We start from the raw sequence: 22370 nt of genomic DNA on the forward strand, positions 1-22370 counted from the left end.
CGCTGAGAGCATCTTGGATCTTTACCACTCGATTAGCGACAAAGATGGTCCAAGAGCAGGGCCTTTTTCTTAACCATGCGAGAACGATGGTAGAATCTGTCCACTTTCAAAGGAAGTTCCTTTAGAAGTGATTGAAGCATATCGACCACCAGAACAGCACCACACAGCTCTAAACGGGGAAGTGAAATGGTTTTGATTGGTGCGACCTTTGTTTTGGCCAGTAAAAGATTGGAAGAAATGATTTCCTGATGTTCTACTCTTAAATATATCGCCCCCGTGTATGCCTTTTCCGAGGCATCGCAAAAGGCATGAACTTCGAAAGATGATTCCTCAGAATAATGTACCCATCGCGGAATTTCGATTTCCTCGACAAATTTATAGTTTACTAAAAATTACTTCCATTTGGACAGGGTTTGGGAACATAAGGGCTTATCTCAAGGAATGCCGTCAGACCATATTTGCTGCATAACTATTTTCGCTAGCACCACGATTGGTGCTAGCCACCCTACTGGGTCAAAAAGCTTCGCTATAGGAGACAATGCTTCGCGTTTGGTATACGTGTCCTACTTTAAGGAATATACGATCTGATTTAGCATTCCCTCGAATTCGTAGTGCTTGTTCCGTCTAATTCCAAGTAATCTTTGTCTAGGTGATCTTGTGGGAGATTTTTTAAAATATTTTTAGAGTGTGAGGACCATTTTCTCAAGGAAAAGCGAGCGCTGTATAATGATTCGATAGGTTCATCTCGCGCTTGTAAAGCTGTGGCTATATCGTGGAATCCAGCTAATACGTCATCTACGTACATGGCGTTCCGGAGAATTTGAGCTGCTAATGGATGTGAATTCTGATAGTCTTGAGCTAATTGAATAAGTGTTCTAGTTGCCAAGTATGGCGCGCAATTTATCCCGAAAGGGACTGTTTTAAGTTGACAGTCTTGTATGCTATATTGCAAGTCGTCCCTAAAAAGAATCCTCTGATAAGGTCTGTGTTCAAGTTTGACCACAATTTGACGATACATTTTCTGTATGTCGGGCCTACATGGAGAATATCATTTAACGAGACGCCATACGAAGAGCTGCATGACGCGTTAAAAACTACTCTCAGCTTCGTCGAAGTACTTTCAGGTTTCAGAACCGCGTAATGTGGGAGGTAAAAGTGGCTAGGTGAAGAGACGTGTGCAGTATCCGATGCCCCAGTGACAATCCATCCGAACACGGTGTCTTGAGATAAAAGATTTTTGTGAAGACTACGTTTCACGCCATCTAACATAATATTAGGGTATAAATCTCCCCCCCCCCCCCCCCCCCCCCCATCATAACATCTATGGTGCCGCTTTGTAAAAACTTTGGATCTGCTAAAGGTCCTTTTGGCAGTTGGTCGAGAAGTGTTTCATCGATTGAAGCCGATGGCAAATTTCCTGTAATTTGAGGTAATACGAATGCCGCGGCTTCTATGAAGAGGTTTGGGTCACAGGATGAGCCCAAAACAAACGAGCAACGTTTTGCGGAATTGTTGCAAACCTCTTGGTTTAACCCGGAAATAACCACGTTTGTTTTTTAGAAAGGAAGCTTAAGAAGTTTTCGCAGTCGGTCAGAAATAAACGGCGCTTCAGCAGCAGAATCTATTAACGCGCGGGCTATGTATGTTGTGCCCGAATGACAAATGTGAATCATGGTAGTTCCGAGAAGAGCTGGGTATAAACCTGACGATTTCAGATTATTCCCAGATAACGACAAATTTGTATTCGAAGAAGTGGACTGTATATTTGTGTGGAATGTTTGCGCCGCGGTTCCTGCTGTGTCTTCTTTAGAGGGTTGCGCGTTGGAAGACACTCTATGAAGTAGAGTGTGGTGTCTACTCTTGCACGTATTGCAGGGGTATTGACTTTTAAAGTCCTTTAATGAATGGCCTTTCCTAAGGCAATTCAGACAACAGTTATGTTTCTGATCGCCGCAAATCTATCGTTTACGGGAAGGGCCAGTAATTTAGTGCATAACCGTAAGGGATGACGTTGTTTAGGACATAATACGCAGTTTGAATAGGAAACATTGGTAGCGAGCGCTACTTTCTTTTGGGCTCCCGTATTGCCCGATTTTGAAGATGCTTTATGTGAAATGGTCGTTGACGATGTTGAAGGTGCACCTTTCACATCCAGTATAGATTCCAGGGTCCTGTACCGTTGCGTCAGAAATGTATCCATTTGACTTCAGTTCGGCAGAGCTGCTTTGTCCGATAAGGATTGTTCCTATAAACCGAGCGTTGTTTCCGTTAGGCGATTCGAATACAGATAAATTAGAATTGGGTCCCACTCCTTGACCTTGACGTCATACATTTCAAGGGTTGATAAGCATTCATTAATGCCTCCCTGGAGCTCCCTTAACGCTGATGCACTTGACGTACGAATGACTGGAAGCGAGAACAGCACCTTTAAATTACTATTGACCAACACTCGTTTATTGCCGTATGCCGCTTTCAAGTTATACCACGCCATTTCGAAGCCTAAATTGGTTAGCGGGGCTCTCGCGACGATTTCTTTTGCTTCACCATTTGTTTCTTGAAGCAGGTGGTAAAGTTTTTCGACGTCCTCCACTCGGGAATTCTTAATATAAATTGCAGTGAATAGATCGCGGAAGGATGGCCAAGAGACATAATCACCATGGAATATTTCCGTATCACATGGCAGTAAACGCAGACTATTGGATTGGGTGTCTACTTGGGCAGGGGCTATGACCGAAGCAACGCTTGCTTCGGCCTTTGAATGAATTCGCTAATGCGTGAAAGGCAGGATATGTAATCCTTAAGAGTGGTTGACTGTTTTGCTTTAACCGATTCTACTTCCTCGTCATTATTCAAGGATTGTAGGCATTTTTCATACGCTAACTTTGTGTTCGACCACGAATCGATTACTTCCTCTTTTAAAAGTTCTAGAGACGTTTTTGAATTTTCTTTTAAAAAAGCGTCGTCGAATTGCGCGTTGAATCCAACAAATTGTTCTGAACACCTGTTAAAATAACTCAAAGCCATATCTATTGTTTAAAGGACCACGCTCTGTATGCCGAAAATTAAAACCGATCGAATAAAATATGACGAATATTGGAATGTACCCAAATACTAAAAACGTCAAAGGGAATGATAAGCGCCACCAATTAAATATAAATTTGAAAAAATTTCTCGAATTTAATTCAAAGTTAATTTTTGAAAAATTTCCTACCGGGTCAAGGTAAAAATTTCCTACTGGGCTGTATGTCCCTTCAAATGTGCCTTGTTTTGTATATGTACGGTATGACAAAGTAGAAAAAAGGCAAAGTCAACAACTCTGTGATCACAATTGAACTTTCGTATAATGAGAATAATAAAAAAAAGTTAGCTAAACGAAAATTTTTATGTTTGTACGGAATTTACCAATGTTTGGTTTTCTATATGAGACCCCGAACAGGGGGAGGAAGAACGCGAATTTGCTGAGATCGTACGTCGGTCAAATCGCAAACGAGCTAATTTGTTTTTACCTATGTAAATAACCGGCTGATATCAACATTTGAAACTAAGAGGGGGAAAGGCGCGAAATATTGTAAATTTGTATGAACGTATGTATATATATATATGCATACAACACTTTCCACCCCCACTACGAAATTCTTAAAACGAGCAGACAGCTATGGTCTAGGTAAATGATTGCAACAACAACAAATCTTTGTTAGTTTTTATACTCAGCTGAGCAGAGCTCACAGAGAATATTAACTTTGTTCGAATAACGGTAATCCGTAACAGCATAAACTAATCGAGATAGATATAGACTTCTATATATCAAAATGATCTGGGTGAAAAAAGAAATTCATTTAGCCGTGTCCGTCCATCCGTCTATCCGTCCGTCCGTAAACACGATAACTTCAGTAAATTTTGAGGTATCTTGATGAAATTTCGTATGTAGGTTCCTGGGCGCTCATCTCAGATCGCTATTTAAAACGAACGAAATCGGACTACAACCACGCCCACTTTTTCGATATCGAAAATTTCGAAAAAGTGCGATAATTCATTACCAAAGACGGACAAAGCGATGAAACTTCGTAGGTGCGTTGGCCTTATCACGCAAAATAGAAAATTAGTAAATTTTTGGACAAAGGGCGTGGCACCGCCCACTTTTAAAAGAAGGTAATTTAAAAGTTTTGCAGGCTGTAATTTCGCAGTCTTTGAAGATATCATGATGAAACTTGGCAGGCGCGTTACTCCTATTACTATATGTGTGCTGAATAAAAATTAGCAAAATCGGATGACGAACACGCACGCCCACTTTTAAAAATTTTTTTTCTTAAGTCAAATTTTAACAAAAAATTTAATATCTTTACAGTATTTAAGTAAATTATGCCAACATTCAATTCCAGTAATGATATGGTGCAACAAAATACAACTCCGCCCTTTTTCATTTAATTCGTCTAGAATACTTTTAAGACCATAAGTCGAACAAAAATTTACCAATCCTTGTGAAATTTGGTAGGTGCATAGATTCTATGACGGTAACTGTTTCCTGTGGAAATGGGCGAAATCGGTTGAAGTCACGGCCAATTTTTATACATAGTCGACCGTCTGTCCTTACGCTCGGCCGTTAAAACGATAACTTGAGCAAAAATCGATATATCTTTACTAAACTTAGCTCACGTACTTATCTGAACTCACTTTATTTTGGTATAAAAAATGGCCGAAATCCGACTATGACCTCGCCCACTTTTTCGATATCGAAAATTACGAAAAATGAAAAAAGACCATAATTCTATACCAAATATGAAAAAAGGGATGAAACATGGTAATTGGATTGGTTTATTGACGCAAAATATAACTTTAGAAAAAACTTTGTAAAATTGGTGTCACACCTACCATATTAAGTAGAAGAAAATGAAAAAGTTCTGCAGGGCGAAATCAAAAGCCCTTGTAATCTTGGCAGGAATACTGTTCGTGGTATGACATATATCAATAAATTAGCGGTACCCGACAGAAGATGTTCTGGGTCACCCTGGTCCACATTTTGGCCGATATCTCGAAAACACCTTCACATATACAACTAAGGGCTACTCCCTTATAAAACCCTCATTAATACCTTTAATTTGATACCCATATCGTACAAACATATTCTAGAATCACCTCTGGTCCACCCTTATTGCGATATCTCGAAAAGACGTCCACCTATAGAACTAAGGCCCACTACGTTTTAAATAATCATTAAAACCTTTCATTTGATACACATGTCATACAAACACATTCTAGAGTCACCCCTGGTCCACCTTTATGGCGATATCCTGAAATTGCGTCCACCTATAGAACTATGGCGCACTCCCTTTTAAAATACTCTTTAATACCTTCCATTTGAAACCCATGTCATACAAGCGCATTCCAGGGTTACCCTAGGTTCATTTTGCTAAATGGTAATTTCCCTTATTTTGTCTACAAAATTCTCAACTGAGTAAGTAATGTTCGGTTACACCCGAACTTAGCCTTTCTTACTTGTTTTTTAATGTTTTTGTATTTTAGGCTAAATAATCCGCGACGAAAACCAAAATAGGAACTTTACTAAAAAATGAAGCTCAAATTAATATAACACAACTTCAATAAGGATTTTGTATGAAAATTCAAAGGTTCCAAATTAATCTATGGATTAGAATTTATTAGCACACACTTACACGACCATATATATCTGTTTATACGACTTTTTGTTTTTTGTGCACTTCGTGAAAGAAAACCAAACTCACTTCAACAATTCACTTTAAATCAAATTTAATTGAAATTTAAATATAGACAATAATTTTTTTTTTGCCCCTTTTTTTTAAAAACCTTTGACACTTTTGCTTTTCTTTAGCTTTTGTTTAATTTTGTTTTGGTTTCCTTCCTTACACTTGACACTTGTTTGCACTTAAACAGATTTAATTTATGTAATTAATGCATAAAAGAACGATTTTTGTTTGTTTTATTTTATTTCAATAATCACTGCACTAAATATGCACTCAACAATCTCTTTTTTAACTTACATGCACCTGAATTTCAATAATTTTTTTTGATGTTGTGGTTTTTGTCCAATTTCTTTCTCCTTCTTTCCTTTGTCGATGTTGTCTCTCCCTGCTTTTTCCTATAACATTGTATTTGTTGAATTTAGCCGATTGTTACTGTTGCTGTGGGCTCGTCGGCTCGAGGACCAAATGTTTGTCTACACAAACAAAATAGGATGCCGGTCCGACTCCCGGCAACTCGAGAAAATGTTAAGAAGGAAACAAGGAAATGAAACAACAAGAGTTAGTAAAATATAATAAAAAAGATATATGTTTATTCAAGAAGCAAAAAACCGCATGTACGAAGATATATGCGGAATCAAGAACTCGAAATGTAAATTAGGCGAATTGTAATAATAATTCAATAAGAGAAAAATTTGGATTTTACCTTGGCTTGAAAAATGCTGCCTTTGAACGCTGTCTCAACTGCTGTCGTAAGTAGAATACTATCACTTTGCAGTTGAGCGCAGCGTTAACGAACCCTAACTTCGAAAGAGAACCACCGGTATATTTCCAACCACAGTGCAGAATTGTGGCGAACAGCTGTGAATGAAGAAACACCAGTGGCTCCCAACTATTGCAGGCGTTTGACTTCAACACCCCACTTATTAAGTTATATTCCTTCGCAAACTAATTAGGTAATCTATTGTATACTGCCATAAAACCAGATTAAATACGGAAAAGCACACATACCGCACTTAATAAGTTATATTTGTTCCAAGCTAATTAGGTGGTCTATTGTATACTGCCATAAAACCAGATTAAATAAGGAAAAGCACACATACCCCACTTATTAAGTTATATATGTTCCCAAACTAATTAGGTAGTCTTTTGTATACTGCCATAAAACCAGATTAAATACGGAAAAGCACACATACCCCACTTATTAAGTTATATTTGTTCCCAAACTAATTAGGTGGTCTTTTGTATACTGCCATAAAACCAGATTAAATACGGAAAAGCACACATACCCCACTTATTAAGTTATATTTGTTCCCAAACTAATTAGGTGATCTATTGTATACTGCCGTAAAACCAGATTAAATGCGGAAAAGCACACATACCCCACTTATTAAGTTATACTTGTTCCCAAACTAATTAGGTGGTCTGTTGTATACTGCCATAAAACCAGATTAAATAAGGAAAAGCACACATACCCCACTTATTAAGTTATATTTGTTCCCAAACTAATTAGGTGATCTATTGTATACTGTCGTAAAATCAGATTAAATACGGAAAAGCACACATACCCCACTTATTAAGTTATATTTGTTCCCAACCTAATTAGGTGGTCTATTGTATACTGCCATATAACCAGATTAAATAAGGAAAAGCACACATACCCCACTTATTAAGTTATATTTGTTCCAAAACTAATTAGGAGGTCTATTTGATACTGCCATAAAACCAGATTAAATACGGAAAAGCACACATACCCCTCTTATTAAGTTATATTTGTTCCCAAACTAATTAGGTGGTCTATTGTATACTGCCATAAAACCAGATTAAATACGGAAAAGCATACATACCCCACTTATTAAGTTATATTTGTTCCCAAACTAATTAGGTGATCTATTGTATACTGCCGTAAAACCAGATTAAATACGGAAAAGCACACATACCCCACTTATTAAGTTATATTTGTTCCCAAACTAATTAGGAGGTCTATTTGATACTGCCATAAAACCAGATTAAATACGGAAAAGCACACATACCCCACTTATTAAGTTATATTTGTTCCCAAACTAATTAGGTGGTCTATTGTATACTGCCATAAAACCAGATTAAATAAGGAAAAGCACACATACCCCACTTATTAAGTTATATTTGTTCCCAAACTGATTAGGTGGTCTATTGTATACTGCCATAAAACCAGATTAAATAAGGAAAAGCACACATACCCCACTTATTAAGTTATATTTGTTCCCAAACTAATTAGGTGGTCTATTGTATACTGCCATAAAACCAGATTAAATAAGGAAAAGCACACATACCCCACTTATTAAGTTATATTTGTTCCCAAACTAATTAGGTGGTCTATTGTATACTGCCATAAAACCAGATTAAATAAGGAAAAGCACACATACCCCACTTATTAAGTTATATTTGTTCCCAAACTAATTAGGTGGTCTATTGTATACTGCCATAAAACCAGATTAAATAAGGAAAAGCACACATACCCCACTTATTAAGTTATATTTGTTCCCAAACTAATTAGGTGGTCTATTGTATACTGCCATAAAACCAGATTAAATACGGAAAAGCATACATACCCCACTTATTAAGTTATATTTGTTCCCAAACTAATTAGGTGATCTATTGTATACTGCCGTAAGACCAGATTAAATACGGAAAAGCACACATACCCCACTTATTAAGTTATATTTGTTCCCAAACTAATTAGGAGGTCTATTTGATACTGCCATAAAACCAGATTAAATACGGAAAAGCACACATACCCCACTTATTAAGTTATATTTGTTCCCAAACTAATTAGGTGGTCTATTGTATACTGCCATAAAACCAGATTAAATAAGGAAAAGCACACATACCCCACTTATTAAGTTATATTTGTTCCCAAACTAATTAGGTGGTCTATTGTATACTGCCATAAAACCAGATTAAATAAGGAAAAGCACACATACCCCACTTATTAAGTTATATTTGTTCCCAAACTAATTAGGTGGTCTATTGTATACTGCCATAAAACCAGATTAAATAAGGAAAAGCACACATACCCCACTTATTAAGTTATATTTGTTCCCAAACTAATTAGGTGGTCTATTGTATACTGCCATAAAACCAGATTAAATAAGGAAAAGCACACATACCCCACTTATTAAGTTATATTTGTTCCCAAACTAATTAGGTGGTCTATTGTATACTGCCATAAAACCAGATTAAATAAGGAAAAGCACACATACCCCACTTATTAAGTTATATTTGTTCCCAAACTAATTAGGTGATCTATTGTATACTGCCGTAAAACCAGATTAAATACGGAAAAGCACACATACCCCACTTATTAAGTTATATTTGTTCCCAAACTAATTAGGAGGTCTATTTGATACTGCCATAAAACCAGATTAAATACGGAAAAGCACACATACCCCACTTATTAAGTTATATTTGTTCCCAAACTAATTAGGTGGTCTATTGTATACTGCCATAAAACCAGATTAAATAAGGAAAAGCACACATACCCCACTTATTAAGTTATATTTGTTCCCAAACTAATTAGGAGGTCTATTTGATACTGCCATAAAACCAGATTAAATACGGAAAAGCACACATACCACACTTATTAAGTTATATTTGTTCCCAAACTAATTAGGTGGTCTATTGTATACTGCCATAAAACCAGATTAAATAAGGAAAAGCACACATACCCCACTTATTAAGTTATATTTGTTCCCAAACTAATTAGGAGGTCTATTTGATACTGCCATAAAACCAGATTAAATACGGAAAAGCACACATACCCCTCTTATTAAGTTATATTTGTTCCCAAACTAATTAGGTGGTCTATTGTATACTGCCATAAAACCAGATTAATTACGGAAAAGCATACATACCCCACTTATTAAGTTATATTTGTTCCCAAACTAATTAGGTGATCTATTGTATACTGCCGTAAAACCAGATTAAATAGGGAAAAGCACACATACCCCACTTATTAAGTTATATTTGTTCCCAAACTAATTAGGTGGTCTATTGTATACTGCCATAAAACCAGATTAAATACGGAAAAGCACACATACCCCACTTATTAAGTTATATTTGTTCCCAAACTAATTAGGTGGTCTATTGTATACTGCCATAAAACCAGGTTAAATACGGAAAAGCACACATACCCCACTTATTAAGTTATATTTGTTCCCAAACTAATTAGGTGGTCTATTGTATACTGCCATAAAACCAGATTAAATAAGGAAAAGCACACATACCCCACTAATTAAGTTATGTTTGTTCCCAAACTAATTATGTGATCTATTGTATACTGCCATAAATCCAAATTAAATACGGAAAAGCACACATACCCCACTTATTAAGTTATATTTGTTCCCAAACTAATTAGGTGATCTATTGTATACTGCCGTAAAACCAGATTAAATACGGAAAAGCACACATACCCCACTAATTAAGTTATGTTTGTTCCCAAACTAATTAGGTGGTCTATTGTATACTGCCATAAAACCAGATTAAATACGGAAAAGCACACATACCCCACTTATTAAGTTATATTTGTTCCCAAACTAATTAGGTGGTCTATTGTATACTGCCATAAAACCAGATTAAATACGGAAAAGCACACATACCGCACTTATTAAGTTATATTTGTTCCCAAGCTAATTAGGTGGTCTATTGTATACTGCCATAAAACAGATTAAATAAGGAAAAGCACACATACCCCACTTATTAAGTTATATTTGTTCCCAAACTAATTAGGTGGTCTATTGTATACTGCCATAAAACCAGATTAAATACGGAAAACCACAATTACCCCACTTATTAAGTTATATTTGTTCCCAAACTAATTAGGTGGTCTATTGTATACTGCCATAAAGCCAGATTAAATACGGAAAAGCACACATACACCACTTATTAAGTTATATTTGTTCCCAAACTAATTAGGTGGTCTATTGTATACTGCCATAAAGCCAGATTAAATACGGAAAAGCACACATACCCCACTTATTAAGTTATATTTGTTCCCAAACTAATTAGGTGGTCTATTGTATACTGCCAATAAACCAGATTAAATACGGAAAAGCACACATACCGCGCTTATTAAGTTATATTTGTTCCCAAACTAATTAGGTGGTCTATTGTATACTGCCATAAAGCCAGATTAAATACGGAAAAGCACACATACCCCACTTATTAAGTTATATTTGTTCCCAAACTAATTAGGTGATCTATTGTATACTGCCGTAAAACCAGATTAAATACGGAAAAGCACACATACCCCACTAATTAAGTTATGTTTGTTCCCAAACTAATTATGCGATCTATTGTATACTGCCATAAATCCAAATTAAATACGGAAAAGTACACACATTCCACTTATTGAAAGTGATTACTTTATTGACAGTATATTGGAGATCAGCTTGCATATCCCGGCTATCTCCGTTAATTATAATAGTACTCTAAGTGTGCAAAATGGCACCAATGTTTCTAAGTTTCAAAAAGTTTCTACAACTGACGTACTTCAAATAGTTAGCAGGTACAAAAACAAAATCGGAGGGAAAAAGCTCCCTTAGGAAGGAGTTATTAAAGACTCCATAGGTTAGGTTAGGTTGAACTGGCCGGTCCATGAGGACCTCACATATACTGCTTGAAATAGTAGTGTTATCAGAAGTTTGTTTTAATGACCAAACTGAAAAACCCTATCAAAAACTAGGACCTATATTATAAAATAACTCCGTCCTCTTGGCAAATACTAGGACTTAAGCCACTTGCTGCTTCTAGACTTGACAATTGTATCACTTCTAATAGCTGGAATCTTAGCCTGGCAAGCGCACGGCACGAGCACAGAACGTGCTTGATCGTTTCCTCATTCAACCCGCACTTCCTACTTCCAGTCAGAATACCCGTCATGAGCATACATTCCTCTCTTCTTAATGATAGAAGCAACTTTGTTAGGCTAAGGTTGTAAGACGTACACATAATATTCGACACTTTACACCCCCGCGGTTGAACACACACCTTTCCCGCTTGGTCGATCATGTGCACCTCTCGCTTTCGCTTAATCTCGCCCAATCCAATTGGGACGTCTACGGAGCAAGCTTCAAGGGATGCACCCTTTTTAGCGAGTTCATCCGCTTTTTCATTCCCATCTATTCCCATATACCCTGGGACCCCATATAGATGTATGCGCCTCCCTATCCCGATTCTCTCCAGGGACTGCTTACACTCTAACATGCATTTAGATGCTGTGCTGTGCGAAATTATTGCCTTAATTGCTGCTTGACTCTCAATATAAAAGTTAACAAGGTTGCAGCTTAAGCTATTCCCTTCCAGGGTTTCTAATGCTTTGCTTACGACTAATACTTCCGCTTGGAAAACGCTACAGTAATCCGGCAGCCTGTAGGATCTGCCTATTTCCTGATCAGCACAGTATACCGCAGACCCTACTCTTTCCACTACTTTGCAACCATCTGTGTACAGATGTATCCTCTCGTCCGCCATTTGCGCACCCTTGCGCAAATGTCTACCTCTATTGTGGCCTTAATATTTCCCTCGAAGCGTAGATAGGGAATCAGGTAATCTGTTCGTCTTGTGATTGATGACGCATACTACTATGGCCATATGGTCGGTGCTCAAACTGCCCCGAGGCACCGAGCCTGGTTGCAGTTGTTAATGCTATGTTCTGTGCTACCACGTCTACAGAAGGAATGTGCAGAATGGCACACAGTGGAGCCGTCGGGGTTGTTTTCAGTGCTCCCTTAATGCTAAACATTGAAAGTCTGTATGCCCCCTCTAATTTTTGAGGTAGATTGCTTTTTGTGTGGCTTTCAATCAAACAAGAACTCCATAGTATAGAATAGGGCTTACACTCGCTGTAAAAACCCTATGAGAAAGAGAGGGCGATAAGCCCCACGTACACCCCTCCACGTTGAGCTTCCATGACAGCTTACTGTCTAGGATGATTCCTAGATACTTTGTGCAAAGTTTCTCCTGTAGGGTCACCCCTCCTAACTTAGGCCTACTCCAATTTGGGACCTTGTACCTCTTTGTAAACAAGACCATATCCATCTTATCCGCGTTGACTTTCAACCCGACATTTGATGCCCAGGTATGAATATCCCGAAGTGCCCGATCCATCAATGAGCTAATTGTTGGAAGGCACTTTCCACTTATGCAATTGCAACGTCATCCGCGTAAGCCGCAAGTTTCACGGGTCCCTCATCAAATCGCCTTAGCAGTTGGTTAATGACAAGCGTCCACAGCAGAGGTGATAGCACCCCTCCCTGCGGCGTTCCCTTGTCCAATGATTTCGTGGCATCGTACAATCCCCATTGTGATGTAATCTTGCTGCAATTAACGCAGCCGATCCATCTGGTTAAGGCTGGATGTACTTTAATGTAATTAAGACCATCCATAATCGCCCATTTAGAAACATTATTGAAAACGCCGGCAATGCCTAAGAAGACTCCTATAGCATATTCCTTATATTCCAGGGCTTTCTCTACGCTTACTACCACCCTATGCAATGTGGTGTCTACCGACTTTCCTTTGGTGTACACATGTTGTGCTGTGGAGAGCAGCTCTTCATCCATGTTGGACTTTATGTACGCATATATCAGCCTTTCAAAGGTTTTGAGCAGAAATGATGTTAAGCTAATGGATCTATAATCTTTGGGATACACCTGACCGATCTTCCCCGCCTTTGATAGGAAAGCTACACGAGCAGTTCTCCAATAGTTTGGTACATGACTCAGTCTTATGCATCCATCGAATATTATTTTAAGCCATTCCACGACCGCCCTACTTGAAACTTGAAGCATGGACGGGAATATACCATCTGGGCCCGGCGATTTAAACTTAGAAAACGTCTTCACTGCCCACTCGATCTTGGTATCGGTCACCAAGCCCGGCACTACCCGCTCCGTGATCGAAGTGTGAGAGCTGTCTGCTGGCTCTTCTAAACCATCTCCCGATGGGAAATGTGTATCGGGAAGCACCTCAAGGGATTCCTCACTATTACGTGACCATTCCCCGTTATCTTTCTTTATTAGTCCCTGGATTATATTTCCCCTTTCTATGACTTTTCTCAACCGTGCTGTTTCGCTGGAGCGCTCTATGTCCGTACAGAAACTTTTCCATGACATTCTCCTCGCCCTGCAAATTTCACGCTTGTAGATCCTCAGTAGATCCCTGTACTCGTCCCGACACGCTACGCTTTCCGCGGTTTTTGCGAGCTTAAACATTTCTTTTACCTGTCTTCTTAGAAGACTCAGCTTATTGCTCCACCATATCATGGCGGCTTTGCTTTTCCTCTGAATCTTCTTAGAGGGCAAGCTTTCTTATACGCAGTCATAAGCGTCCTTGTTAGGAATTCATAAGACTCCTCCAGTTCTTCCACATTGGCAACCTCTTTGGGTTGTCCCAGTTTCGTTTCTACCTGTTTCTGGAATTTAGTCCAGTTTGTTCATCTAGGGTTTCTAAAGGTTCCTCCTTTCTCTGCCCTCTTTAGGGGGATGCTGAAGCTGATATACGCATGGTCGGAGAAGGATGGTCTATGAAGAACCATCCAATCATACCTTAATATATCACGTTCGGAGCTCAGTGTAATATCCAAAACATTGCTAGATGTTGGACCAATGTATGTAGGGATATTTCTTATTTTGGCTATCTGCAAATTGGTTTGGAGGATGCATCAAAATAGAGATTCGCCTCTCTCGTTGGTATCTGCTCCTCCCCACGCATTGTGGTGCGCATAAGCATCTGCACCTATGACCAACCGCCCTTTGCGCCCTTCCTCCAGTACTAGCATTTTGTACTCCATCAGTGCAACCTCCGCCGCATTGGCCATGTAGCAGGACGCCAGGATAAATGCCTGCTTATTATTTTGCTAAACGCCACCACTACGAGGTCCTCAGTAGTGTAATTAGGCAGTATATATGAATGCAGCTGTTTCCCTACCATTACTACAGCTCGCATCCGTCCTACCGTTTGCGCGTAGTAAACGCCAAACCCGCTCGCGCTAAGGCCAGAAACATTTCCTCCCGATGAGAGTCACGGCACCTTCGTCGTGACGTCGTCGTACTCCCCTTGCCATTTTAGTTTAGAGTATTCGAGGCCCCCTTCAGCCTCTCGTAACTGTTGTGCCGGGTGTTCCTCTGTGCGAGTCACAGCACCATTTGGCGGTTGGTCTTATTGTAACACCTTTGTGGTGACGTCCACCTGTCTTTTTTCTCTTTGAGGTCCATTTCGACTTCGCCCACCTCTAGCGTGTTAGGATTTTTATCCTCGGGACTTCTTTTCCTGAGTCGCATGTAAATTCTGCCTGTGCCAAAGGAAATTTTACCCAGCTGCGTGAACAATGTATCCTCCGCCTGCTTGTTTATTTCGAAGATGTAGAACTGACCTACGGTGGAAGGCCGATATACAGTATGTACCTTCCTAAAGTATGTACCTTCCTACAGTATGTTCCTTCCTGTCGGTATGTTCCGATGCTGATTCTGCACAAGTCGTAGTGTATCCTCCGACTTCATCACGCATGGTATCCATACCTTAACTTTTGGTACCGTGGGGATTTGCGCTTTATCCACCACCTCAAACCGTGCGTTCGTGCCTTGCCTTTGGTGGTTTGGAATCACTTCCTCCAGACACCTCAAGCGATTTTGTCGCACGCTATCATCTTCACACCATTATGCCATCCCCCATCAAATGTTGGAAGAGGCTTACTTGGTTGTTCTCCCATCATCTTAAGCATTAAGCTAATAAGCTCCCTTTTTACGATCAACTAGCGCCACATTCAGTGACTGCTTTGCCACATCACTCATCTTCCCGGGAAGTTATATTTTTATCTCCCTTTGACACCTCCGAGAAACCCGGAGTCTTAGCGTTATCTTCCTTTGGCTTATCTCCTATTTCCCTCTGACTCGCAGCTTTCGAGGTAGTTCCTACCTCGCTATTGGGGCCCATCTGTCTTACAGCGTTGGGCCTACGTGTCTTGTCTATGCGATTTCCCTGCCTCGCGGCTCTGGGACTGGGTCCTTTGTGCCTCTTGAAAGCAGGCTGGTCGCCTTCCGTCGAACGTTGCCTCTTCATTCTGCCATTCGACGCTTCTTCCTCCTCGTACCAGTTGCAGAACCGAGGGCTGCTCGCGTCAAACCTTTTGTACTACCTTCGACGTACTTCTACCGCCTCATGGGCCCATCCAAAGCGCTCGATCTCCACTTCTGTTGGGTCGACCACAGCTCCCAAGCGTTGTACAATTCTTAATGCTGCCCGGTACTGTGAGAGAGCTCTTTTACTCCATCTGCTCCGTACCCTTCTCCACTCTTCTACTCCGTTTTCATTTGTGTGCTTCTCCAACACGGAGTTCATTGAATTGCTCCCCGAGTCCGACGCATAGCTTAATGCGTATTTGTCGTCCTTGGCTTGCGACTCAGTCCTCCTATTATCATCGTCCTTATTAGAATTAGGCAATGAGTCGTTCATCTTGGTCGTACGACCACCTGCCCGACAAGGCGGGCTCAGCGGTCCAGTATTATATACTAGGAAAGAACCGTCCGCCACAGCAACGCCCCTTACTGTGGTAAGACCATCAATACTTCCCGAGGTGGCCCGGTATCGGAAAGGCTCCGTTCGAATACAGCCGAATTTATCCCGTGGTTGCAAATCGTCCAATAAGCACGGTCCTCATAACACCCTGGATTAGGGGGTTGCCAGTTCTTGGTCACCAACATCCCACCGCCCTCCTATGAGGCGAAACGGCGTAGATGTCAGTCCTAAACAGCTCCGCCTCATAGTCGGGCACTATGGAGTTCGCCTAAGCCCTCATACCAACTACAATGTGCCTACCCTAGTGAGACTCCATAACCTATACAGGGTTTTTATACTCAGCTGAGCAGAGCTCACAGAGTATATTAACTTTGTTCGCAAAACGGTAATCCGTAACGGCATAAACTAATCGAGATAGATATAGACTTCTATATATCAAAATGATTTGGGTGAAAAAAGGAATTCATTTAGCCATGTCCGTCCGTCCGTCTGTCCGTCCGTAAACACGATAACTTCAGTAAATTTTGAGGTATCTTAATGAAATTTGGTATGTAGGTTCCTGGGCGCTCATCTCAGATCGCTATTTAAAATGAACAAAATCGGACTACAACCACGCCCACTTTTTCGATATCGAATATTTCGAAAAACCGAAAAAGTGCTATAATTCATTACTAAAGACGAATAAAGCAATGAAACTTGGTAGGTGCGTTTACCTTACGACACGACATAGAAAATTAGTAAATTTTTGGACAATGGGGGTGGCACCGCCCAGTTTTAAAAGAAGGTAATTTAAAAGTTTTGCAATCTGTAATTTGGCAGGCGTTGAAGATATCACGATGAAATTTGGCAGGAACGTTACTCCTATTACTATATGTGTGCTAAATAAAAATTAGCAAAATCGGATGACGAACACGCCCACTTTTGAAAAAAAAATTTTTTTAAGTCAAATTTTAACAAAAAATTTAGTATCTTTACAGTATACAAGTAAATTATGTCAACATTCGACTCCAGTAATGATATGGTGCAATAAAATACAAAAATAGAAGAAAATTTCAAAATGGGCGTGGCTCCGCCCTTTTTCATTTAATTTGTCTAGGATACTTCTAATGCCATAAGTCGATCAAAAATTTACCAATCTTTCTGAAATTTGGTAGAGCCTTAGATTCTAGGACGATAACTCTTTTCTGTGAAAAAGGGCGAAATCGGTTGAAGCCACGCCCAGTTTTTATACACAGTCGACCTTCCACTCGGCCCTTAACAGATTACTTGACCAAAAATCGATATATCTTTACTAAACTTAGTTCACGTACTTATCTGAAAAAAATGGCCGAAATCCGAATATGACCACGCCCACTTTCCGATATTGAAAATTACGAAAAATGAAAAAAATGCCATAATGCTGTACCAAATAAGAAAAAAGAGATGAAACATGGTAATTTGATTGGTTTATTGAAGCAAAATATAACTTTAGAAAAAACTTTGTAAAATGGGTGTGGCACTTACCATATTAAGTAGAAGAAAATGAAAAAGTTCTGCAGGGCGAAATCAAAAGCACTTGGAATCTTGGCAGGAATACGGTTCGTGGTATTATATATATAAATAAATTATCGGTACCCGACAGAAGATGTTCTGCGTCACCCTGGTCCACATTTTGGTCGATGTCTCGAAAACGCCTTCACATATACAACGAAGGGCGACTCCCTTTTAAAACCCTCATTAATACCTTTAATTTGATACCCATATCGTACAAACACATTCTAGAGTCACCCCTGGTCCACCCTTATTGCGATATCTCGAAAAGGCGTCCACCTATAGAACTAAGGCCCACTACGTTTTAAATAATCATTAACACCTTTCATTTGATACCCATATCGTACAAACACATTCTAGAGTCACCCCTTGTCCACCTTTATGGCGATATCCTGAAATTGCGTCCGCCTATAGTACTATGGGGCACTCCCTTTTAAAATACTCTTTAATACCTTCCATTTGAAACCCATGCCATACAAACACATTTCAGGGTTACCCTAGGTTCATTTTGCTAAATGGTGATTTTCCCTTATTTTGTCTCCAAAGCTCTCAGCTGAGTATGTAATGTTCGGACTTAGCCTTCGTTACTTGTTTTACGCTCAAATTGATAATGAAAGCTTAGTTTCTAAGTATAAGGTATAGTTCCTAGTGCCGATAGGAAAGGTTAAAAATACCATTAGAGCGGATGAGGTCAGACCCAATAATACGTTAGAATGTGACGACAAAATTCTAGAAACATTCGTAAAAAACCAGCGTGTAAAATACTTAGAAGATAAAGAAATTATTATACCCCAGCAATCTGGTTTTCGAAAGAAACATTCCTGTGAAAGTGCTTTGAATTTAGTTATAGCGAACTGGAAAGAAGATTTAAGTATTAATAAACATATAATAGCAGTATTTCTAGATTTAAAACGTGCATTTGAGACGATAGACCAAAAGCTACTAATAACAAGTAAGGAAGGCTAAGTTCGGGTGTAACCAAACATTACATACTCAGCTGAGAGCTTTGGAGACAAAATAAGGGAAAATCACCATGTGTAGTATTGTCTAAATACTATTGTTAAATGGGTCCCTTTTGGTATGTTATGTGACGTCTGCAGCAAATGGAAGAGGTGGGAGCACCCTACCTTTCTGGTTGTAAGTAAAATTGAAGTGAATTGACTCACCAGAACAACTGTGTCGTAATGCAAATTTCCCCGAATGTCAGGAACTTTTCTTCACAAGTAAATGAGGAAACACTGTGTAGGCCTTAATTGTATATGTATTGGTATATAATAATATATAGTTGGTATTGCAGAAATTTATTAGTTTTAAGGGTTTAAAAAGAATGATACGCCAATCTATGTGTATCCAATTAAAAAATTTTAAAAGTGCTGATGCCTGAAGTTGGCTGCATAGCCTAAACTTTATTTTTCAAACTATGCCGCGTCCCACTAAGTTGGAACTTTATTATAATGAAAAGATTAATGTTGTTCGTTGAGTATTGTACATGCCGGCCCCGATGCTGACTCCAGCATAAATGTAACGAAACGTGTATTGTAGCTGACGATAATAAGGAGATTATGAAAAAATCTAAGAAGCCAAGCTGTTACACGTATAAGTTGACTGTAAGAAGAATATCTAAGTATGAACGACGAGTGTGTCAATACCGTATACGTTAATATCTTAGGCAGTTTTTCTTCTCTCATTTTGCTGTTGATTTCTTCGCGGTTCATGAAGGAAACATGCCAAGCCGATTTATCTTTCCGCAACCAAGCAGGTCCTTGCCACCAAACGTCATATTGTTGCAACTGGTTTGGGTTTAAACCCCTGGTTGCGCAGTCGGCCGGTTGTCTTGAGTTTTTACATGACGCCATTGACAAGCAAGCAAGCTACTTTTTACAAACGCGATTCGCCACGTATATTTTCCATCTATTCACACCACCTGTGATCCAGTATAAACTGATAGGTGCATCAGTCCAATAATATGTTTGGATTTCACCACAACGCTGTTGTAAATTTTTTTGTGCCCACTTGGCAATGATTGTGGCCAATATCGCCTCACATAGTTCGACTCTTGGAATTGTAATTGGATTGTTGGGTGTGACTTTTGATTTGGACGTAATCAGATGGGTATGAATCCCACCGTGCAGATATTGTATTCGTAAATATACGGCCGCTCCATAAGCAATAGATGAACCATCGCAGAAGGCATGTAATTCCAAGGAATGAATGTTTGAAGTACTGTTAAGCCATCGAGGTATGGCAATCTGCTCTATATGAGAAAGCTCCGCAACGAAATTGCGCCAAGTAATTGTAACTGAGGACGGTAGCTCTTCGTTCCAGTCTATACCCGACTGTTTTCCATCGTGGCGCGTCAATTTTAATGTCCAGATTTCCTTTAATGTAATCTTTGCAGCGATAGTTGTTGGACTTAAGAATCCGAGTGGGTCGAATATTCGGGCTATAGTACCTAACACCGATCGTTTAGTCGCTAATTGTAAAATGCGAAAATTAAGGAAAACGTAAGCAAGTCGTTATTGGGCTGCCAATGCCGTCCAAGAGTTTCAACGGTTTGGTCTTCGTTGAGTTGACAACTTGAACTAAATAATTGATGTTGCGTGGGAATGGATTGGAAGAGATCAGGCGTATTGCTTGACCACTTCCGTAGTTCCATACCGGCAGATCGGAGGGCTGAAATAAGTTGGTTGCGCATTTGTATTGCTTTAGCGAAGGTGTCACTGCTACTGAGTACATCGCCTACGTAAATATTCTTCAGTAAAATGTCCTCGGCGAGGGGAGAACGCTCTTCCTCATCGCGCGCAATTTGGTGAGTAACCCTTATTACAGTATATGGAGTGAAAGTAGTCGTCTATCCCCTCCGTGTATTCAGAACGAAATGTATCGTCGCGCTGAAATTTACGTTCCAGTTGTAAAAACCATTGCGTGCTATTTGTCTGGATCGGCCTAAACTTTGATTAGGGTCGTAGATTGATTTTAATGGAAGCCGAACCAGGTGCTTTCCATTAGCTTGTCTCGCAACGGGTCTTCGCACCATTTGTCTTGCTCTGACATTGTGTTTTCAGCAGGCACTTGTTCGCTGTCGTAGAATTTTTGCAAAAGCGTTTCTAATTCAATGTTAGTATGATGCCAGCGCACTTTGATAGCAGGAGGTGGGGAAGAATCGATTCGACCCAGCAAAATCCAGCCGAGATGGGTTCGTTGAGCAATCGGTTGATTGAACGCACCGATCCTCATTTCCGGTAGTAAGAGGTGTGATGTTTTGTATAACATAACAGATTATCTGATCACAAATCCTCATTGTAATGGACATGAAAATATTGGAAGAAGAATTAGTCTGCCATCTTCTTTTGCTCTCCCAGAAACATGTACCAAAACTATTTGGAAGCTATGAATATAGCCCGTCATTTTGGTAAACCATCTCTGTTTATTACAATGACATGCAATCCAAATTGGCCAGAAATTACCAGGAGAGTTGATTTCAATGAAACATCAAATTATCGCCCAGAAATTATAGTGCGCGTGTTCAGTGCGAAACTAAATGATTTAATAAGCACAACAACTACAAAAAAAGTGTTTGGTGCTGTTGCTGCTTATATTTATACAATACAATTTCAAAAGAGAGGTTTGCCTCATGCGCACATATTGCTAACATTAGATGAAAGGGATAAACTTGAAGCTGTTAGTCATATAGACAAAGCCGTATGTGCGGAAATTCCTGACATTGAAATAAACTCAAAATTGCATGAATACGTTTCGAAACATATGATACGTGGGCCATGTGGTGCTTTGAATGTTAACGCAGTTTGCATGAGAAATGGTAATTATTCCCAGAGTTTTTCCAAAAATGTTTGCGAGTCCATACGAGAAGAGGTGCATGGGTTTCCAATGTATAGAAGACGTGGTAATGGTGTTAGTGTAGATATTCGTGGTGCGTTTCTTTATAACCGTTATGTTGTGCCATATAATCCATATTTGCTTGCCAAATTTAATTGCCACATTAATGTTGAGGTTTGCTCAACGGTTAAAAGTGTAAAATACATTTATAAATATGTATATAAAGGATATGACAGTGCAACTGTCAGGTTAGCTACTGAACACGTTAATGCTGGTGAAGTAGACAATTGTGACGAGATTCAAAACTTTTTGAATGGACGTTACGTTGGTTCCACTGAAGCGGCTTGGCGAATTTTCCAATTCCGTATGCACTGTCAGTCCCATTCAGTAACGCGACTTGACGTTCACTTACCGCAAAGACAAAACGTTGTGTTTACTAATGGTCAGGCACAACGAGCTGTTCAGAATTTGAGAACAACCAGGTTGTTGGCATTTTTTCATTTGAATATTGAAGATCCTTCGGCAAATTCATATAAATATATAGAAATTCCATTGCATTATACTTGGGAAGATAAAACCAAGAAATGAAAAAAAGACAGCGAGGCGGTGATAAAACTATTGCTCGCATGTATGTAGTATCGGCGAAGGATACTGATCTCTTCCATTTACGTTTGCTCCTTTTACATGTAACTGGGCCAAAATCGTTTATGGACGTTCGAACATATAATGGGGTTA

This window comes from Eurosta solidaginis, chromosome 4 (assembly GCF_040869045.1).
Source record: "Eurosta solidaginis isolate ZX-2024a chromosome 4, ASM4086904v1, whole genome shotgun sequence".
NCBI lineage: Eukaryota > Metazoa > Arthropoda > Insecta > Diptera > Tephritidae > Eurosta > Eurosta solidaginis.